Source organism: Musa acuminata, chromosome BXJ3-9 (assembly GCF_036884655.1).
Source record: "Musa acuminata AAA Group cultivar baxijiao chromosome BXJ3-9, Cavendish_Baxijiao_AAA, whole genome shotgun sequence".
NCBI classification, from domain to species: domain Eukaryota; kingdom Viridiplantae; phylum Streptophyta; class Magnoliopsida; order Zingiberales; family Musaceae; genus Musa; species Musa acuminata.
Genome location: NC_088357.1, coordinates 45,180,213 through 45,186,212, shown reverse-complemented (window position 1 = coordinate 45,186,212; position 6,000 = coordinate 45,180,213). Strand labels below are relative to the sequence as shown.

The window sequence follows — 6,000 nt, the reverse complement described above, 5'->3', positions numbered from 1 at the left end:
GTTCGAATACGTAGAAGCAGCGCGAGAGCTCCTCTTCCTCAGCTACAGCCATCGGCATGAACATAAGCGACTTACTTTTGCTTGTATGGATGGGGCTCTCATCATCATGAGATTTCAATCAGAATACAAGCTGGTAGAACAGTAGGTAGTGTGAGAGGAACCCAAAAGATGGGGCTTTGGATCTTCTGACATGTATATATACCGAGCAGGTCTTTAAAGGTTGAATCAATTCCTTTAGCTGCTATCACTATCTTTATTTTTCCAAAAGACACCTTCAGTTTCCCTCAAAATAAGAAAAGACACTAGTATCAACTACCATTTCCCAAACCAATAAATGGTCAATATCAATCCAATGCTTAAACAATGACTTGGAAGCGGTACCCTTACTGCTTCTTTCTATATTTTTGTTACAAGTTCCTTCCATTCATACATAAATATTGGGCAACTTCATGCACCTTTTGGTTCTATAAATACCCCCCCATCCATCCTCTCTCTCCCCATCGAGTCGAGTGTGTTTGCATATCATCCGGTGTGAGAGGAGTTCCTTCATTCCTAAGCTCGCTGATGGTGAGAGAGACGGCTATATAGATACTCTGCCTCCACCGAAAGAATATAGCTTTGCTTCCTTTAGAGGGAGGCCTATCTATTATGTAGTACTGCAGTTTCTATTCTAACACTATGTGGTTTGTGATGGATGATGCATGGTGGTGCAGGCTTCCAACCAGATCAAGACGGCCGCGCATGCCCGAGGGGGCGTCCCCAAATGTCCATGCGGCAACGAGTCTCGTTGGGCCATGGAACCTGCAGACAAAATCACTGGCATCAGCATTGGCGCTGCTTCATGCGTAAACTCCATTAAGATAACCTTCGACATCGACGGAACCACTCGCGTAACTCCCAGATATGGAGGCCCCGGCGGTGAACTATTCCAGGCATGCCTCTCCGACCTCCATCCATCCATGCATCTATTCTTTTGCCTTCCCCTCCCTCCTACTAATACCTGCTATCAAATATATAAGTCGCTAAATGTATCATCGCTCTAATTGCCTCGCAGTTTACTCTCATGCAAGATGAATACCTCACCTCCGTTTCTGGGTATGTCAAACACGACTGTTCTGAATTTCCATGTGTATCTCAACTCACGTTTACCACCAATCTTGCAAAGACATACGGTCCATATGGAGGTGGGGGTGGAACCTTTTTCGAAGTCAACGTAGAATATGACGAGATTAAGGGCTTCTTTGGTCATGCAACTGAAGAGTATCTCACTGCATTTGGAGTCTACGTGATGCTGGCTTAGCCAACCCTTGTGGAGGGTGTTGACTATCTATCTCTATCTCTGTGTGCCATGATGAATAAGGATGCCAATGTCTGTTACTGGCATCTATGTTTGAGTTGGGTGTGTGTTTGAGTAGTGTGAAATAAAGTCTATCTTATTAATGCTATGATGTATCTCACTGCATTTGGAGTCTACGTGATGCTGGCTTAGCCAACCCTTGTGGAGGGTGTTGACTATCTATCTCTATCTCTGTGTGCCATGATGAATAAGGATGCCAATGTCTGTTACTGGCATCTATGTTTGAGTTGGGTGTGTGTTTGAGTAGTGTGAAATAAAGTCTATCTTATTAATGCTATGATGTGTCTCATCGGTGACGTTTGGGGCAACAATGTGAAATAAACACATTGTTGCCCCATTCGGTAATAATAAGTCGAACTTACCATGCTCACTTCTAAGTCATCCTACTATAAATTCACTAACTTATATGATGTAACATCTCCATAGTCGTACCTTAATTGAGCAATATCATAAACACTCAATTGAAGTCACCATGACATTATCACAAAAGTAAATTTGATAAATCAAGTTTGATAAGATTACTTAAGTTTATAATAAGAAGAGTCCCTCCCATCAATGTCATATCTTAAGAAATTATATCATAATAAGACAAAGATTGTTTAAAAAAATTAATTAATTGAATTCTAAATGTTTGAAAAAATAGTTTACACATACACATCAATTTTATAAAATAGGCAAATAAGTCTAATAAACATAATAACATCAAATTAAGTCTAATTGCTAATGTGAGTCATAGCGATCGTTTGTCATAAATGTCAAACTTTTTTCTATATACTATAACACTATTAGTCCTTCCTATTACAGTAAAAAATGTCTCTTATAATTTGTCTATTTATGACAATCCTATTATAAATATTCAATCATAATATGTACATATATAAATGTAAATATGATAGTAGAAATAAATAATTTTAATTACATAAATAAAAATATCAATTATAATGTCCACTTGTACATATATCACAATATTTTTTACGGGTTATTCACAAACCCAACCATAAGAATATATTCTTTACAAACACTTTAAACTATAATAGAACTCAAGTTTTTAATTAATATTAATTATTTCTAAACTCTTTTCTTTAATCACCTTGTAATTTTTATCATAATGCATAGAATTACTAGAGTACTAGCTATTATTATAGAAGAAAACTATTATGATACATCAAAAAGTATCTTTAGTGATTTGACAATTGATTACGATCATATCAAGTCCTGAGATAAAATTTCGCAATAAGAAAGCTTGATTAGTAATCTCAAATCATACCATAAAATTAACTTTTATTATTAAAAATAGAATAATATATTGCTTAATAATAAAATATAAAGTGGATTTCTTATTATCGAGGTAATTTATAAAATCTGCATTTGAAAATACTATTATTTCAAGCTAATCTATTTTCATATATGTGAGCATATAATCCTTCGTTCCTTTTATATATCTTATTATTATATTTTAACCTTTTAGTATTTCATTACTAGACAACTCTAATATATACCTAGTATTCTGACGATAAAATTGATATCTGTTTGGTACAAGCTTGAATATGTAATAGATTTTCAATTACACATACATAATAAATATTTTTTCTTTATCAGATTTTATAAAGTTATTTTAAAAATATTTAGTTTGATTAAAATTTTTAATCTTATCATTTGTTGAATAAAGCTGTATATTAAATCATACTAAGACTCGATTAATATATATATATATATATATATATATATATATATATATATATATATATATATATATATATATATATATATATATATATATATATATATATCAATCTTTAAGATCTATCACTGAATATCTCAATACTAATATGAGATGCCTCATTCATATCAATAATGTTAAAATTCTTTGTGAAATTTTTTTTTGGTTTGATACAATAAACCATGATCCCTGTTAGTAAGAAAAATATTATCATCATATAGACCAATATAATAAACTAGCTCCTACTAATTATCATGTATAAATATTGATCAACAGTATTTTTAAAAATTTGAATAAATTAATAGTATAAAAAACTTTATACATAATTATGTAGAAGTTTGTTTAATATTATAATGGATTTTCTAAATTTACGTACCAAATTTTATTTTTTTTTAATTTTCTATATGAATCATTTAAGTTATCCATATAAATCTATATTCTCATTAAAAAAAATTTATTTTTACATTCAAATGATGTAACTCAAAATAATAATAAGCTAAAGAAAACTAAAGAAAATATTTATTTAAAAAACTAAAGAAAATATCTCGTTATGATCAGTATATTCCTTATAAGTAAAACCTTTGACCAAATATTTGATTTTTATATCATTCGATATTACTCTTTTAGTCATGTTTATATAACAAACTCTGTTTTAGTTATTAGATAATTCGTTGAGTTCTTATATACTATTCTGATTTATTGATTTCAACTCTTCTTTTCTGTATTATATCATTTTTCAAAATCACTATTTTTTATAACACTATTAATCCTTTCTATTGCAGTAAAAAATATCTCCTATAATTTATCTATTTATGACAATACTATTATAAATATTCAATCATAATATATACATATATAAATATAAATATGATAGTAAAAATAAATAATTTTAATTACATAAATAAGAATGTCAATTATAATATCCACTTATATATGTATCACCATATGTTTTATAAGTTATTCACAAACCCAATAATAAGAATATATTCTTAACAAACACTTTAAACTATAATTTCTAAGTGAATAGATTAGAAATTAATACAATAAACCATAATCCATGTTAGTAAGAAAAATATTATCTACATATAGACCAATATAATAAACTAGCTCTCACTAATTATCAGATATAAATATTGATCAACAGTATTTTTTAAAATTTGAATAAAGTAATAGTATAAAAAAACTTTATACATGATTACGTAGAAGTTTGTTTAATATTATAATGGATTTTCTAAATTTACATACCCAATTTTATATTTTTTAAATTTTCTATATGAATCATTTAAGTTATCCATATAAATCTAAATTCCCATTAAAAAAATATTTTTACATTCAAATGATATAACTCAAAATCATAATAAGATGCTAATGTCATGATGATTCTTAATGAGTTTATTTAAAAAAGTAAAGAAAATATCTCGCTATGATCGGTGCATTCTTATGAGTAAAACTTTTAACTAAATGTGTGATTTTTATATCATTCGATATTACTTTTTCAGTCATGTTTATATAACAATCTCTTCTATAGTTATTAGATAATTCGATGAGTTCTTATATACTCTTCTGATTTATTGATTTCAACTCTTTTGTACCATATCATTTTTTAAAATCACCATTTTTTATAACTTATGAAAATAATGAAGTATTCTTTTGATTCATATGTCATAATATGATTCTTATAGATATACCACATAATAATAAAAAATAATAGATTTTTTTTTCTTTTAAGATATTTTCAAAACTATCAATTGTGTTTGTTCTATAAGATCATTAGTGACGACACCAACATCATGTGTAAATTCATAAATATTATTTTATTATTCAATCTAATCAATTCTTTTAGTGATTTGAGGAATAACATTCTCTGAAAAATAATAAAAGGTACCAACTTATATCATCTGAATATTAAAAATTAAATTTTAAGATTTTCACTTTTACTATAAAATCTATATCATCTGAGATTAAGAGCTTCTTTAATTATGCAACGACTAAATATCCCATTGCTTTTGGAGTTTATGTGATGCGCTTAATCAACCTTGTAGAGTGTGTTTAATATTTATATCTATGTGTGCGATTGGCATTTATGTTTAAGTTGGGTGTTTATTTGAGTTGTGTGAAATAAAATCTATTTTCACTTATGTGCCCCTAACTGAACATATCAGTTAAAAGCAAGAAAGAAATTCTTGTACTTCACTAACTTATAACATATAACATCGGCAGAGTCGTACCTTAATCGAGCAATATTGTAAATACTCAATTGAAGTCTTAATGACATCATTATAAAAGTAAATTCAATAAATAATGTTGGACATGATTATTTAAGTTCATAATAAGCCTTTTATAATCAATAATTTCTTATAAGTGGATGACATGTACAAGGAACACACTATGAAACTACTAAAATATGAATGTATTATCATTCAAAATAAAAATCCGATAATGACTTTGGACGGGCTCTCAAGTCATATTTGAAAGGAGGAGCATAAATAATTATAAAAATAATAATAATAATAATAATATATTATTATTATTAACCCACTTGAAATTCTTTTTGTTTCGTTGGTTCTATCCAGTCAAAATATAATTTTTTGTTTGTTTCTTTATTATTAATTCACATTCATATAACAATGAGGGACGATATGAGATGAGCAGGGTTTTCATTAATTCTAAGTTCCAAAACTGAGAAGAATAACAAAGTGGACCGATGAGAATGTGGAGTTCAATTTTCAGATACAAACTGGATATGTTGATGACATTGGAATGGCTGATCTACAAAGTCAAAATAATGCTAGTTTGGCTTGGAAGATCAAATTCATAGTTTTTGGGGTGTTATAATTAAAATTGGACCGAATGAAGCCAGTAGTCACACATAATTGAAAGGCTAGAATATGATTTCTGATGTGTGATGTGATATGAGACACGT

At 28.6% G+C, this 6,000-nt stretch overlaps 1 long non-coding RNA gene across 1 annotated transcript; it reads left to right on the top strand.

The window, feature by feature from the left end:
- Nucleotides 1-440: 440 nt before the first annotated feature.
- Nucleotides 441-1,634, top strand: LOC135648500 (uncharacterized). The gene is made up of 2 exons (XR_010500975.1): nt 441-567; nt 714-1,634. It is a non-coding gene; the product is annotated as an uncharacterized LOC135648500 (long non-coding RNA).
- Nucleotides 1,635-6,000: the final 4,366 nt, after the last annotated feature.